This window comes from Ovis canadensis, chromosome 3 (assembly GCF_042477335.2).
Source record: "Ovis canadensis isolate MfBH-ARS-UI-01 breed Bighorn chromosome 3, ARS-UI_OviCan_v2, whole genome shotgun sequence".
Classification (NCBI taxonomy): Eukaryota; Metazoa; Chordata; class Mammalia; order Artiodactyla; family Bovidae; genus Ovis; species Ovis canadensis.
The window spans coordinates 211803044-211820413 of NC_091247.1; positions in this window are offsets into that span (position 1 = coordinate 211803044).

The window sequence follows — 17370 nt, forward strand, 5'->3', positions numbered from 1 at the left end:
GTGCAGCAGCCTTTAATTTTAATTAGGTCCCATTTGTTTATTTTTGCTTTTATTTCCAGTATTGTGGGAGGTGGGTCATAGAGGATCCTGATGTGATTTATGTCAGAGAGTGTTTTGCTTACGTTGTCCTCTAGGAGTTTTATAGCTTCTGGTCTTATTTTTAGATCATTAATCCACTTTGAGTTTATTTTTGTGTATGGTGTTAGAAAGTTTCATTCTCTTACAAGTGGTTGACCAGTTTTCCCAGCACCACTTGTTAAAGAGATTGTCTTTTCTCCATTGTATATTCTTGCCTCCTCCCTGCTTTTTTTAAATTATTTTTTGTTGGAGTATAATTGCTTTATAATGTGTGAGTATCTCAGTTCAGTTCAGTTACTCAGTCATGTCCGGCTCTTTGCGAACCCATGGACTGCAGCACACCAGGATTCCCTGTCCATCACCAACTCCCAGAGCTTGCTCAAACTCATGTCCACTGAGGCAGTGATGCCATCCAACCATCTCATCCTCTGTCGTTCCCTTCTCCTCCTGTTTTCAATCTTTCCCAGCATCACGGTTTTCTTCAGTGAGTCAGTTCTTTGTATCAGGTGGCCAAAGTATCAGAGCTTCAGCTTCAGCATCAGTCCTTCCAAAGTATATTCAGGTTCTCAAGAGTCTTCTGCAACATCAAGTTCAAAAGCATCAATTCTTTGGTGCTGAGTTTTCTTTATAGTCCAACTCTCACATCCATACATGACTACATGGCATCTGGTCTCATCACTTCACTGCAAATAGATGGGCAAACAATGGAAACAATGACAGATTTTATTTTTTTGGACTTCAAAATCACTGCAGATGGTGATTGCAGCCATGAAATTAACAGACACTTACTCCCTAGAAGGAAAGTTATGACCAACCTAGACAGCATATTCAAAAGCAGAGACATTACTTTGCCAACAAAGGTCTGTCTAGTTAAGGCTATAGTTTTTCCAGTAGTCATGTATGGATGTGAGAGTTGGTACTATAAAGAAAGCTGAGCACTGAAGAATTGATGCTTTTGAACTGTGGTGTTAGAGAAGACTCTTGAGAGTCCCTTGGACTGCAAGGAGATCCAACCAGTCCATCCTAAAGAAAATCAGTCCTGAATATTCATTGGAAGGACTGATGCTGAAGCTGAAACTCCAATATTTTGTCTACCTGATGCGAAGAACTGACTCATTTGAAAAGACCTTGATGCTGGGAAAGATAGAAGGAAGGAGGAGAAGGGGACGACAGAGGATGAGACGTTTGGATGGCATCACCAGCTCAGCGGACATGAGTTTAAGTAAACTCCGGGAGTTGGTGATGAACAGGGAGGCCTGGCGTGCTGCAGTGCATGGGGTCAGAAAGTCGGACATGACTGAGCGACTGAACTGAATTGAACTGAACCCTGGTTTTCAAGTAAAGTAAAACACAGAGTGATAATATTTTTTTTCTCACAGGACTGCTTTGGGGATTAAAGAAGATAACACTAAACAATTGTCAGAAATCTGGTCAAAGCAAGCCTGGGAAATAACCAAGGGCCTTTTTGGAAATGGGCTTGGTCAGTTGAGCATTAAAAACGTTATCTTGAAAGTTGAAAGGACCAGAAAGGTGAAAGAGATAAAATATCAAAAGAGACTTTTGCTATTACTCTCTTGAAAGAAATGGTGATGTGAATAGACTCTCAGGCACTAGAAGGGAATCAGGTGGACTTCTCAGGGCCAAAGGGCCTTATGAAGAACTGGAACAAAGGAAAAAAGAAAATCTGTGATGGAGCCCTGCCCATCGTACCCCTTCACTTTCAATTTAGGATAAGCAGGTGAACATCTTGTGCATACCCCATCCTGGCATGCCAGCTCTGTGTTGCCATCCCATTCTTTGACTACTACTTACACCCCGCCTGCAATGAGCCACAAGACTCCTGCGTCTTTGGAATTAGTAGAACATTTATCACAACAGACACTCGTGAACTGTTTGGAAAGGGAAAAAAGGAACCTTCTACTACACACAACATGAACTGAGCCTCCTTTTCTGGCCGCATTCAAAGTCTGCAGACCCTGTGTATCTATCTATGTACTTACTACATTTCCTGAGCACGTACTCTGTTTAAGCCTGATCACACTTATATAGGTATCATCTCAATGCCTCCCCAAATACAAGATCGTTATATCCTAAATATTTAAGAAAATCAAAGTTCGGTGAAAGCAAGAAGTTTTTCATGTGACATGTTAATAGGAGATTCAGTTTCCAACTTTCAAAGCTTCTTTTTTTGTGTATATCATGATGATGTTTCTATTTAGAATGCTTCTCTTCCAGTGAAGATAGCTTGCAAGTTCCAGACATTTATATGAGCTTTCCATTAAAAGCTTATATTTATGTCTGACTGTGTAGTTATTATTGTTCAGTTGCTAAGCGATGTCCAACTCTTTGTGACCCATGCACTGCAGCTCGCCAGGTTCCTCTGTTCGAATATCTTCCGGTTTGTTCAAATTCGTGTCCATTTGAGTCAGTGATGCTATCTAACCATCTCATCCTCTGTCTCTCCCTTCTCCTTTGGCCTCAGTCTTTCCCAGCATCAGGGTATTTTCCAATGAGTTGGCTTTTCCAATCACATGTATTAGGCCAAAGTATTAGAGCTTTAGCTTCAGCATCAGTCCTTCCAAGGAATATTCAGGATTGATTTCCTTTAGGATTGACTGGCTTAATTTGCATGCAATCCAAGGGACTCTCGAGAATCTTCTCCAGCACCACAAATGGAAAGCACCAGTTCTTCAACACTTAGTCTCTTTATGGTGCAACTTTCATATCAATACATAAGAAATCATGTAGCTTTGACTATACTGACGATACTCTCTTTATGGTATAAATTTCACATCAGTACATGAGTAATGGAAAAGCCATAGCTTTGACTATACTGACATTTGCTGGCAAAGTGATGTCTTTCCTTTTGAATATGCTGTCTAGGTTTGTCATAGCTTTCTTTCCAAGGAGCAGTGACAAAAATTGAAAGTGTTAGTCCCTCAGTCCTGTCTGATTCTTTCCCACCCTATGGACTGTATCCTGCCAGGTTCCTCTGTCCACGGAAATGGAATTTCTCCAGACAAGAATACTGGAGTGGGTAGCCATTCCCAGTAGCAAGTGTCTTTTAATTTCAGGGCTTTAGTCATTGTCTGCAGAGATTTTGAAGCCCAAGAAAACAAAGTCTGTCACTGCTTGCATTTTTTCCCCTTCTATTTGCCATGAAGTGATAGGACCAGATGCTAAAATCTTAGTTTTTGAATGTTGAGTTTCAAGCCAGCTTTTTCACTCTCCTCTTTCACCCTCCTTCAGACGGTTTTTAGTTCCTCTTCTCTTTCTGCCACAGACTGTTTACTTACCCAATGCTTAATAACTGAGCATCTCGTTGTTTCCTGAGAGCTACAGAAAATACTGGCTGGATGAGGAGAATTATGTGAGAAAATCATGAACACTAAAAGGAGTCTTTTCTTTTGCTCTGCAGATTACCAGTTTCTGGTGATTCTAAAGAAGATAGCTGCGTTTGCATATCAAGGACACAATTTATTTCTGAAACCTGTGCTGCAGAGAATAGACTCATCTGCCAAAAAGAACTAATACCTGTCAGAAATAAAGTAGTATGTTCTTCTATTTGACTAGACATCCCCCTCCATCTCTTTAATTTCCATTTCAGAATACTGCCATTTTGATTGTATATATTCTCATAGTGACTGCATGCACATTTTCTGGTTCAAAGTGAACACACAGTGAGAATTCTAATTTTTGTGAATTTTACAAAAGTTCATGCCTAATTGCCCCTTTCAAGAACTGAGAAAAAATATACCTAAAGAAAAGATGTCTCAGGGCGTGTGCCCAGGAGCGGATTTTCTGTATCATATGATAGTTCTATTTTTCAGTTTTTTTAGGAACTGCCATACCTTTCTCCATAGTGGCTGTATTAATTTCCATTCCCACCAATAGTGCAGAAGGGTTCCCTTTCCTCCACACCTTCTCCAGCATTTCCAGTTTGTAGATTTTGTTCATGGTGGTCATTCTGACAGGTGTGTTAGCCTTGACATAAATACACAGCCATATGAAAAATGGAGAGCTAGTGGGAAGCTGCTATATAGCACAGAGAACTGAGCTCGGTGCTCTGTGATGACCTAGAAGAATCTGATGGGGAGGGGGGCAGGTGGGGGTCTGGAGAGAGGGGATATATAGCTGATTCATTTCATTGTACAGCAGAAACTAACACAACACTGTAAAATAGCTATACTCTAATGAAAGTCATGCTAGTAAAGGAATGCTCAAAATTCTCCAAGCTAGGCTTCAGCAATATGTGAACCGTGAACTTCCAGATGTTCAAGCTGGTTTTAGAAAAGATCGTGGAAGCAGATTGCCAACATCCACTGGATCATCGAAAAAGCAAGAGAGTTCCAGAAAAACAACGATCTCTGCTTTATTGACTATGCCAAAGACTTTGACTGTGTGGATCACAATAAACTGTGGAAAATTCTGAAAGAGATGGGAATACCAGACCACGTGACCTGCCTCTTGAGAAAGCTATATGCAGGTCAGGAAGCAACAGTTAGAACTGGACATGGAACAACAGACTGGTTCCAAATAAGAAAAGGAGCACATCATGGCTGTATATTGTCACCCTGCTTACTTAACTTCTATGCAGAGTACATCATGAGAAACGCTGGGCTGGAAGAAGCACAAGCTGGAATCAAGATTGCTGGGAGAAATATCAATAACCTCAGATATGCAGATGACACCACCCTTATGGCAGAAAGTGAAGAGGAACTAAAAAGCCTCTTGATGAAAGTGAAAGTGGAGACTGGAAAAGTTGGCTTAAAGCTCAACATTTAGAAAACTAAGATCGTGGCATCTGGTCCCATCACTTCATGGGAAATAGCTGGGGAAACATTGGAAACAGTGCCAGACTTTATTTTTCGCTGCTCCAAAATCACGGCAGATGGTGATTGCAGCCATGAAATTAAAAGACGCTTACTGCTTGGAAGAAAATTTATGACCAAGCTAGATAGCATTTCAAAAGCAGAGACATGACTTTGCAAACAAAGATCCCTCTAGTCAAGGCTATGGTTTTTCCTGTGGTCATGTATGGATGTGAGAGGTGGACTGTGGAGAAAGCTAAGCACCGAAGAATTGATGCTTTTGAGCTGTGTTGTTGGAGAAGACTCTTCAGAGTCCCTTGGACTGCGAGGAGATCCAACCAGTCCATTCTGAAGGAGATCAACCCTGGGATTTCTTTGGAAGGAATGATGCTAAAGCTGAAACTCCAGTACTTTGGCAACCTCATGCAAAGTATTGACTCATTTGGAAAGCCTCTGATGCTAGGAGGGATTGGGGGCAGGAGGAGAAGGGGACGACAGAGGATGAGATGGCTGGATGGCATCACTGACTTGATGGACGTGAGCCTCGGTGAACTCCGGGAGTTGGTGCTGGATAGGGAGGCCTGGCGTGCTGTGATTCATGGGGTTGCAAAGAGTCGCACACGACTGAGTGACTGAACTGAACTGAACTGAACTGAATGAAAAGCCTCATTTTAAGAGATAATGATGCACTATGGAGAATAGCCCAGACCAGCTAAGGGGAGTGGTTTATAATCCCACAGCTTTCGTCTACCCCCTTCTGTGCCTTATCTCACCTCTGAAACATTTTAGTAAGTATTTCTGAAGTCTTCTGCTTCTTCCACAGCCTCTATTTTTTGCATTTATATTTTGTGGTAGAGAACTGTTTAATATCCATTCTCTGGACTCTTATATCAGAGTTCCATTGCTAAAGCAATTTGGGGAAGGGAACTTGACTCTTCCTCATCGTTGCAAAATTCTTTTTCATTTCACATATGATAATGTACATGTTTCAGTGCTGTTCTCTCAAATCATCCCACCCTCACATTCTCCAACAGAGTCCAAAAGACTTTTCTATAAATCTGTGTCTCTTTTGCCATCTTGCATACAGGATTATCATTACCATTTTTCTAAATTCCATATATATATATGTGTGTTAGTATACTATATTGTTGTTTCTCTTTCTGGCTTACTTCACTATAATAGGCTCTAGTTTCATCGACCTCATTAGAACTGATTCGAGTGTATTCTTTTTAATGGCTGAGTAATACTCCATAGTGTATATGTACCACAGCTTTCTTATCCATTCATCAGCTGATGGACATCTAGGTTGCTTCCATGTCCTGGCTATTGTAAACAGTGCTGTGATGAACATTAGGGTACATGTGTCTCTTTCAATTCTGGTTTCCTTGGTGTGTGTGCCCAGCAGTGGGATTGCTGGGTCGTATGGCAATTCCATTTCCAATTTTTTTTAAGGAATCTCCACACTGTTCTCCATAGTGGCTGTACTAGTTTGCATTCCCATCAACAGTGTAAGAGGGTTCCCTTTTCTCCATACCCTCTCCAGCATTTATTGCTTGTAGACATTTGGATCGCAGCCATTCTGACTGGTGTGAAATGGTACCTCGTTGTGGCCTTGATTTGCATTTCTCTGATAATGAGTGATGTTGAGCATCTTTTCGTGTATTTATTAGCCATCTGTATGTCTCCTTTGGAGAAATGTCTATTTAGTTTTTTGGCCCATTTTTTGATTGGGTCGTTTATTTTTCTGGAGTTGAGCTGTAGGAGTTGCTTGTATATTTTTGAGATTAGTTGTTTGTCAGTTGCTTCATTTGCTATTATTTTCTCCCATTCTGAAAGCTGTCTTTTCATCTTGCTTATAGTTTCTTTTATTGTGCAGCAGCCTTTAATTTTAATTAGGTCCCATTTGTTTATTTTTGCTTTTATTTCCAGTATTGTGGGAGGTGGGTCATAGAGGATCCTGATGTGATTTATGTCAGAGAGTGTTTTGCTTACGTTGTCCTCTAGGAGTTTTATAGCTTCTGGTCTTATTTTTAGATCATTAATCCACTTTGAGTTTATTTTTGTGTATGGTGTTAGAAAGTTTCATTCTCTTACAAGTGGTTGACCAGTTTTCCCAGCACCACTTGTTAAAGAGATTGTCTTTTCTCCATTGTATATTCTTGCCTCCTCCCTGCTTTTTTTAAATTATTTTTTGTTGGAGTATAATTGCTTTATAATGTGTGAGTATCTCAGTTCAGTTCAGTTACTCAGTCATGTCCGGCTCTTTGCGAACCCATGGACTGCAGCACACCAGGATTCCCTGTCCATCACCAACTCCCAGAGCTTGCTCAAACTCATGTCCACTGAGGCAGTGATGCCATCCAACCATCTCATCCTCTGTCGTTCCCTTCTCCTCCTGTTTTCAATCTTTCCCAGCATCACGGTTTTCTTCAGTGAGTCAGTTCTTTGTATCAGGTGGCCAAAGTATCAGAGCTTCAGCTTCAGCATCAGTCCTTCCAAAGTATATTCAGGTTCTCAAGAGTCTTCTGCAACATCAAGTTCAAAAGCATCAATTCTTTGGTGCTGAGTTTTCTTTATAGTCCAACTCTCACATCCATACATGACTACATGGCATCTGGTCTCATCACTTCACTGCAAATAGATGGGCAAACAATGGAAACAATGACAGATTTTATTTTTTTGGACTTCAAAATCACTGCAGATGGTGATTGCAGCCATGAAATTAACAGACACTTACTCCCTAGAAGGAAAGTTATGACCAACCTAGACAGCATATTCAAAAGCAGAGACATTACTTTGCCAACAAAGGTCTGTCTAGTTAAGGCTATAGTTTTTCCAGTAGTCATGTATGGATGTGAGAGTTGGTACTATAAAGAAAGCTGAGCACTGAAGAATTGATGCTTTTGAACTGTGGTGTTAGAGAAGACTCTTGAGAGTCCCTTGGACTGCAAGGAGATCCAACCAGTCCATCCTAAAGAAAATCAGTCCTGAATATTCATTGGAAGGACTGATGCTGAAGCTGAAACTCCAATATTTTGTCTACCTGATGCGAAGAACTGACTCATTTGAAAAGACCTTGATGCTGGGAAAGATAGAAGGAAGGAGGAGAAGGGGACGACAGAGGATGAGACGTTTGGATGGCATCACCAGCTCAGCGGACATGAGTTTAAGTAAACTCCGGGAGTTGGTGATGAACAGGGAGGCCTGGCGTGCTGCAGTGCATGGGGTCAGAAAGTCGGACATGACTGAGCGACTGAACTGAATTGAACTGAACCCTGGTTTTCAAGTAAAGTAAAACACAGAGTGATAATATTTTTTTTCTCACAGGACTGCTTTGGGGATTAAAGAAGATAACACTAAACAATTGTCAGAAATCTGGTCAAAGCAAGCCTGGGAAATAACCAAGGGCCTTTTTGGAAATGGGCTTGGTCAGTTGAGCATTAAAAACGTTATCTTGAAAGTTGAAAGGACCAGAAAGGTGAAAGAGATAAAATATCAAAAGAGACTTTTGCTATTACTCTCTTGAAAGAAATGGTGATGTGAATAGACTCTCAGGCACTAGAAGGGAATCAGGTGGACTTCTCAGGGCCAAAGGGCCTTATGAAGAACTGGAACAAAGGAAAAAAGAAAATCTGTGATGGAGCCCTGCCCATCGTACCCCTTCACTTTCAATTTAGGATAAGCAGGTGAACATCTTGTGCATACCCCATCCTGGCATGCCAGCTCTGTGTTGCCATCCCATTCTTTGACTACTACTTACACCCCGCCTGCAATGAGCCACAAGACTCCTGCGTCTTTGGAATTAGTAGAACATTTATCACAACAGACACTCGTGAACTGTTTGGAAAGGGAAAAAAGGAACCTTCTACTACACACAACATGAACTGAGCCTCCTTTTCTGGCCGCATTCAAAGTCTGCAGACCCTGTGTATCTATCTATGTACTTACTACATTTCCTGAGCACGTACTCTGTTTAAGCCTGATCACACTTATATAGGTATCATCTCAATGCCTCCCCAAATACAAGATCGTTATATCCTAAATATTTAAGAAAATCAAAGTTCGGTGAAAGCAAGAAGTTTTTCATGTGACATGTTAATAGGAGATTCAGTTTCCAACTTTCAAAGCTTCTTTTTTTGTGTATATCATGATGATGTTTCTATTTAGAATGCTTCTCTTCCAGTGAAGATAGCTTGCAAGTTCCAGACATTTATATGAGCTTTCCATTAAAAGCTTATATTTATGTCTGACTGTGTAGTTATTATTGTTCAGTTGCTAAGCGATGTCCAACTCTTTGTGACCCATGCACTGCAGCTCGCCAGGTTCCTCTGTTCGAATATCTTCCGGTTTGTTCAAATTCGTGTCCATTTGAGTCAGTGATGCTATCTAACCATCTCATCCTCTGTCTCTCCCTTCTCCTTTGGCCTCAGTACGTGCACTGTGAACAAAATGCTCAAGTTAGTTTTAGAAAAAGCAGAGGAACCAGAGATCAAATTGCCAACATCCACTGGATCATCGAAAAAGCAAGTGAGTTCCAGAAAAACATCTACTTCTGCTTTATTGACTATGCCAAAGACTTTGACTGTGTGGATCACAACAAACCGTGGAGAATTCTTCAAGAGATGGGAATACTAGACCACTAACCTGCCTCTTGAGAAATCTGTATGCAGGTCAGGAAACAACAGTTAGAACCTGACTTGGAACAACAGACTGGTTTCCAAATAGGAAAAGAAGTAAGTATGTCAAGGCTGTATATTGTCACCCTGCTTATTTAACTCATATACAGAGTATATGAGAAATGCTGGGCTGGATGAGCCACAAGCTGGAACCAAGATTGCTGGGAAAAATATCAATAGCCTCAAATATGCAGATGACACCACCGTTATGCAAAAAGCAAAGACTAAAGAGCCTCTTGATGAAAGTGATAGTGAAAAGTTGGCTTAAAGCTCAACATTCAGAAAACTAAGATCATGGCATCCAGTTCATCCCTTCATGGCAAATAGATGGGGAAACAGTGGAAATAGTGACAGACTTTATTTTGGGGGGCTCAAAAATCACTGCAGATTGTGACTGCAAAGCTTGGAATTAAAAGCCGCTTACTCCTTGGAAGAAAAGTTGTGACCCACCTACAGAGCATATTAAAAAGCAGACATATTTCTTTGCCAACAAAGGTCCGTCTAGTCAATGGTATGGTTTTCCCAGTACTCATGTGTGGATGTGAGAGTTGGACTATAAAGAAAGCTGAGTGCTGAAGAATTGACGCTTTTGAACTGTGGTGTTGGAGAAGACTCTTGAGAGTCCTAGGACAACCAAGAGATTCAACCAGTCTATCCTAAAAGAAATCAGTCCTGAAAATTCACTGAAAGGACTGATGCTGAAGCTGAAACTCCAGTACTTTGGCTACTTGATGCCAAGTTCTGACTCATTGGGAAATACCCTGATGGTGGGAAGGATTGAAGGCAGGAGGAGAAGGGGACGACAGAGGATGAGACGGTTGGATGGCATCACTGACTGAATGGACATGAGTTTGAACAAGCTCTGGAAGTTGGTTCTGGCGTGCTGCAGTCCGTGGGGTTGCAGAGTTGGACACAATTGAGCAACTGAACTGAACTTGCCTCATGTTTATCCAACCATTTTCCCTCTAAAACTCCAGGAGTTTGTGATGAGCAGGGAAGCTTGGTGTGCTGCAGTCCATGGGGTCGCAAAAAGACAGACACAACTGAGCAACTGAACTGAACTGATCTCATATAATGAATATAGACAACAATACTGTTTAAATTATGTAATGAATATTATGACCAATGCAATGATATTACAATATATGGGTGTCAAAGTAATATATTGTACACCTTAAATTTACACAATGTTATATGTCAAATCTATTCAATGAAAAAATAATTGTGGTTGTTTTAAACCACTACTTTCTGTTTCAACCATAGATAACTGCGATGTTGTAATTGACATTGATTTTCCATCCCCAGCTTCATATCATGAGGCTGAAAACACTAATGATGTCTCATCATAACCACCTGTTATCTTTGTTTTCCTAAAAACAAACAAACAAACAAACAAACAAAGCAGGGCCTGCCTAATGACTCAGTGATGAAGAATCCGCCTGGCAATGCAAGCAGACATGCGTTTGATCCCTTCTCAGGGAAGATCCCACATGCCATGGAGCAGCTAAGCTCATGTGCCACAACTACTGAGCCTGTGCCCTAGAGTCCAGGAACAACTACTGAGCTCACATGCCACAACTACTAAAGCCCGAGTACCCTAGAGCCCATGCTCTGCAGTAAGAGAAGCCAATGCAATGAGAAGCCCATGCACCACAGTGAACAGTAACCCCATTTGCTGCAACTAGAGAAAAGCCAGCACAGTAACAAAGACCCAAATAAAGAAATAAAAATTCTGCATATAAAAAACAGCAATCTAAAAAAAAAAAAAAAAAGAACTTCGTGGTCTGGAGGGGTTCCTATCCTCATATTTAAAGTGATTATAGTATTTACATTTTCAAGGAAAAGTATCAACCTATGAAATTGAGAGGGTAACAGGCAGGAAGGCCAGGGGCCTCCAAATGGAGGAAATAGCCTGCAAGTGTCAGACATTTTTATCTCTCTTAAGCAGCAGGAGAAAACAAACTAGCGATATTTTTTCCTTCTCTATACAAATTTCAAAGGAGGTTTCTCTTAAAATTCTGTGTTGCCATGACACCTGTTAAGCATTGCCTTTTTCTTATGGAAATGTTTATCTTAAGCTATGCTAATGTACTATGCATTTACCCCAAACTCTATCTTCAAGTCGGTTCCGCCTTTTGGCTCAGTATGTTATACTCCAATATTGTTCCTCTATTCTATGTAAATAACACTATTTGTATGGTGCTCTGCCCTTCTTCAAGATTCAAGTTAATCCTTTTATGGCCCAAGATGAGCCATTTGGAGCCAAGATTATCCCCAAATACATCCTATGGCTGAGGGGCCTGGTGCCATTCTAAGTTTTGAGACATTCCTTTCTTTCATTAACAGACTGCTGATAACTATATAACATCCAGCTAAAGACCAGCAGGGGGGTACTCTTTCTGCCCCCTTCTGATGCCTATGTCAGAAGCTTTCTCTGTCTCCTTTATACTTTAATAAAACTTTGTTACACAAAAGCTCTGAGCGATCAGGCCTCGTCTCTGGCCCCGGATTGAATTCTTCTCCTCCAGGGATCAGCGTCGTAATTCACCAACAACCTTTCAAAATCTTGTTTCAGTCTATACAGGAACACTATATGAATTTTAATATGACCACCAATTCATTTTTTATTTTTTAGAATAATAATAAAATGAGACAGAAACTCTGACAGGCTGTTGGTCAGTTTTTGTTTTTGTTTTTGTTTTTTTTTTTTTTTTAAATCTGAAAGTCTTTTCTAAACGTGACTAGCATAAGTTCACACAATGAGAAAATAAGAAGGTTCAAGTCATAATCCAGCCACCTGAACTGTGTGATCCTAAATAAGTGAGTAGATCTCTTAGAAATTTAAGTTACTCATCAATTAAAAAAAAAAAAAAAAGCATTTGAGACAGTGATGTTTGCTCTGGGTAGGGTTTAGGCCAAACTGCATGCATTTAGCTTATGCTGACACTATCATTTTTAATAAAATTGCCAACATCCGTTGGATCATCAAACAAGCAAGAGACTTCCAGGAAAACATCTACTTCTGCTTTATTGACTATGCCAAAGCCTTTGACTGTGTGGATCACAACAAACTGTGGAAAATTCTTAAAGAGATAGGAATGCCTGAGTACCTGACCTGCCTCTTGAGAAACCTGTATGCAGGTCAAGTAGCAACAGTTAGAACTGTTCATGGAACAACAGACTGGTTCCAAATAGGGAAAGGAGTACATCAAGTCTGTATATTGTCACCCTGCTTATTTAACTTATATGCAGAGTACATCATGAGAAATCCTGGGCTGGATGGGCCACAAGCTGGACTCAAGATTGCCAGGAGAAATATCAATAACCTCAGATATGCAGATGACACCATTCTTATGGCAGAAAGTGAAGAAGAACTAAAGAGACTCTTGATGAAAGTGAAAGAGGAGAGTGAAAAAGCTGGCTTAAACCTCAACATTCAAAAAATGAAGATCATGGCATCTGGTCCCATCACTTCATGGCAAATGGATGGGAAAACAATGGGAACAGTGACAGTCCTTATTTGGGGGGGGGGGGGGCTCCAAAATCACTGTTGGTGACTGCAGCCATGAAATTCAAAGATGCTTACTACTTGAAAGAAAAGTTTTGACCAACCTACATAGCATAGTAAAAAAGCAGAGACATTACTTTGCCAATGAAGTTCATCTAGTCAAAGCTTTGGATTTCCCAGTGGTCATGTATGGATGTGAGAGTTGGACAATAAAGAAAGCTGAGCACCAAAGAATTGATGCTTTTTAACTGTGGTGTTGGAGAAGACTCTTGAGAGTCCCTTGGACTGCAAGGAGATCCAAGTAGTCCATTCTGAAGGAGATCAGCCCTGGGATTTCTTTGGAAGGAATGATGCTGAACCTGAAATTCCAATACTTTGGCCACCTGATGCAAAGAACTCACTCATTGGAAAAGACCCTGATGCTGGGAAAGATTTAAGGCAGGAGGAGAAGGGGACGACAGGGAATGAGATAATTGGATGGCATCACCGACTCAACGGACATGAGTCTGAGTAAACTCTGGGAGTTGGTGATGGACAGAGAGGCCTAGCGTGCTGCAGTCCATGGGGTCGCAAAGAGTTAGACACAACTGAGCAACTGAACTGAACTGAACTCTGTAGTTATTGTTTGAAATTCTTCTAAGTTCAAGAAATATTTAGAGGAGTGATTTTTCTTTCTTCCAACTACTGAGCTTTTGGTTTAAACGTTCTAGTAATTTCTAAAATAATGACAAAATATTTAACTCTATATTTTGAAAAAGAAATTATGTGTTCTATGAGGTGCATAATTTACAAAGCTCATAAATCTTCCCTACTATTTGTATAGTCTGTTATAGCCTAATGAATCTTTAATGAAGTGAACCTCACAGGTATAATGTGTGCCAGGGCAAAGCTTCCCATCATAATTTTGTTTCCATATGTACCACGTATATTTTAAAACAACATGTCCTTACATGTTCTTTCTCCATACTTTTGTTGTATTAAAATTCAGAAGCAATTATTCATTGAATAGCTATTGACCTACAATTCCCACTAATATTTTTATCTCTTAGGATACATTAGTAAAGCAAATAGAGGAGGATACTGGGTTTTATAGAGTTTACATTCTCAAACACTCAGAATAGTAATAAACAATAAAAATAAGTAAATGTGTAAAAAGTAATAAGTACTAAGGAGAGAAAAAGAAGTAAGAAAAGGTCAAGGATGTGAGGAATGGAGGTGTGAACTGCTGTATTATAATAAAAAGGTCAAGATCAGACATAGTAAGCAATGGCTAGATGTGGATTAGAGATTTAGCCAACAGAGTATCAAAAAGATAAGAGAGTTAGGCAATTTATAACCCCCAGTGAAAGAGGGTTCTCTCGAGAAGGAAGAGTCAATGAAAAACAAAAGTATGGCTGGTATGTTCCAGAAATAGCAATAAGGTGAAAATGACTGGAGCTGAGTAAATGACACAGCAAGGTGACAAGTAGTAACTAGGTAACACTTGTAGATCATTGTAAGGACTTTGGCCCCTCTGTCCATGGAATTTCCCAGGCAAGAATCCTGGAGTGGGTTGCTATTTCCTTCTCCAGGGGATCTTCCCAACCCAAGAATGGAACTCATCTCTCTTGCAAGTTTCCTACATTGCAGCCAGTGAGTCACCCACTGACCAGTGAGTCACTGGGGAAGCCCCTACATCTGGGGATGCTACACACCATGGGAACCCGCGTGTGCAAGGTTTTTTGCCAGCTTGGATATTTGCAAGCAATGGCAAGACTCCAAAGAGCATCCTCATGGAAGGCTTTTATCTAAAGGTCACAGATAACAGTGGAGCACGAGGGAGAGAATGCAGGCAAGCATCTGGGTTGCTGGAGACTTCCAGGGGCAATCACTTAGGGTTCTTCTTCACACATGGTCTGTGTCCTGCCTCTGAACTGAACTACAGTAAGTTCACTTCATACAAATGTGTTCCATTTTAAGAGCACATTTGTAAGTCCAACAAAATTAGCCTGGGTATCCAGCTATCACAATCAGCTATATAGCACTATACCATAATAGGTTTATAATACTTTTCACTCAAAGAACATATAACAAAAACAAAGAAAGAAAACATTTTAAATCTTACAGTACAGAAAGTACAGTAGTACAGTACAATGACTGGCATACAGGGGCCAGCATCAAGTGAACAGGCAAGAAATAAAGATGCTGTACTACTGTATTCTGTACAGTCCAGTACAATAAAGTACACAAAAGCACAACCACTTGTAGAGGACGTACACTCATGATAGCATAAGCCAGACTTGTGAACTAACATATGGGATTGGACATGTGAACGGACACTGGAATCTTTGAAAGCTTGCAACTTGAAAGATTGTATGTAGGGGACTTGCTGTACCAGGATCCATGCAAGAAATCATAGCTCTGGGAAAGGTCAAGGCAGAAGTTCCCCTCTGGGTTCTTATTCCCACAGTCACACTTGTCAGTTCAGGCTGTCTAACTGGTTGTGCCAGTCAGAAACTGTCCATCAATGAACTGGTCTAAGGGTCACCATAAGAGTTTCCTATTTGAATATCAAGTTATAAATTCTGTTACCCTTCATTTTTAGCACAGTATAAATTCTATTGCCCTTTTTAAACCAAGATTCAAAGTCAGATAACCAAGAATTGCCAAAGATAAGGCTGCATCTTATCTGGTCTTGTCTGGTCCTGTTCAGCTATAAATCAGCTTTATCCCACACAGCAGAGAATATCAGTAGAAAGGGATTAAGAAGGGTCTGTTGCAGTCACAGGACCTGGCCTTGTGCTTGGAGACTTGGGGGAGAGTTTGATAAAATGGGTCTTGCTCTGGATTGAATGCAGTCAGAAACCAGAATTTTGGTTCCCTGGGAAATTTGGTTCGTTCGGTTATTGAATATTGTATAGGTTACTGAATATTGGAGAGTGCTCACTTACAGCTATTTTATGGTAACTCTAAACTCTATGGTAGTTTTATGGTAAGAAACTACCTGCCAATGTAGGAGACACAGTTTCAATCCCTGGGTCAGGAAAATCCCCTGGAGAAGGAAAAGGCAAGCCGCTCCAGTATTCCTTTCTGGGAAATCCCATGGACAGAAGAGCCTGGTAGTCTACGGTTCATGCAGGTTGCAAAAAAGTTGAACACAACTTAGTGACTAAACAACAACAATGGTTTTATCCAGCAGCCCCTGAAAACATTGGCAGGAAAGAGATGGATGAGCTAGTGACTTATAAGGTGAGGTTTAATGTGCCAGAAACACATGTATTTGGCCTATGTCAGTTTGACTACATTTTTTTTGCTAAAAATGTATAGACTGCTGGTCTATACCAGGCTTCCCTGGTTACACAGGTAGGATTTGGCTGTGTGACCAGTGGGGGAAGAAAAGTCTTTTAGCAAACTTGTGCCTTGATTTCCCAGAGACTGAGATTTCCACACACATCTTGGTGGTTCATGCTCTAAAGACAAAGCATGTTCTTCATGATGGAAAAAGGACCCTGAAATATATGCCTGGATGTCTAGGACCTTTCTGATATTTGCCCATGTTCTCTTTCTCCTGCAGGATCAGCTCTTTTGCCTCTATTAAACTTCATTTAAAAGAAATAAATTTAGTTCAGTTATAGTGGGGTGAATGAACCAGGAGCCTGTTATACAGAGTGAAGTCAGAAAAAGAAAAATAAATTTTATATATGAAATCTAAAAAATAGTACCAATGAACCTACTTACAGAGAAGAAGAGGAGACGCAGATGTAGACAATGGTCTGGTGGACACAGAGGGGAAGGGGAGGGTGGGGCAAAGTGAGAAAATAGCATTGACATATATGGATTGTCATGCATAAAACAGATAACTAGCGGGGAGCTGCAGTATAACAGACAGCCCAGCCTGGTGCTCTGTGACGACCTAGAGGGGTGGAATGGAGACGGGGGAGGAAGGCTCAAAAGGGAAAGGATACATACTTATCACTGATTCAAGCTGACATTCAGCAGAAACCACCACAACATTGTAGGGCAATTATCCTCCAGTAAAAGAAAAAAAAAATTTTAAACTTCAGTTAAGTACACTTTTCGGAGTGTTAAAATTCTCTTTATATGTGTAAAAAATCACCGCCGATGGTGACTGCATCCATGAAATTTAAAGACGCTTGACCCTTGGAAGGAAAGTTATGAACAACCTAGACAGCATAATAAAAAGCAGAGACATTACTTTGCCAACAAAGGTCTGTCTAGTCAAAGCTATGGTTTTTCCAGTAGTCATGTATGAATGTGAGAGTTGGACTATAAAGAAAGCTGAGCGCTGAAGAATTGA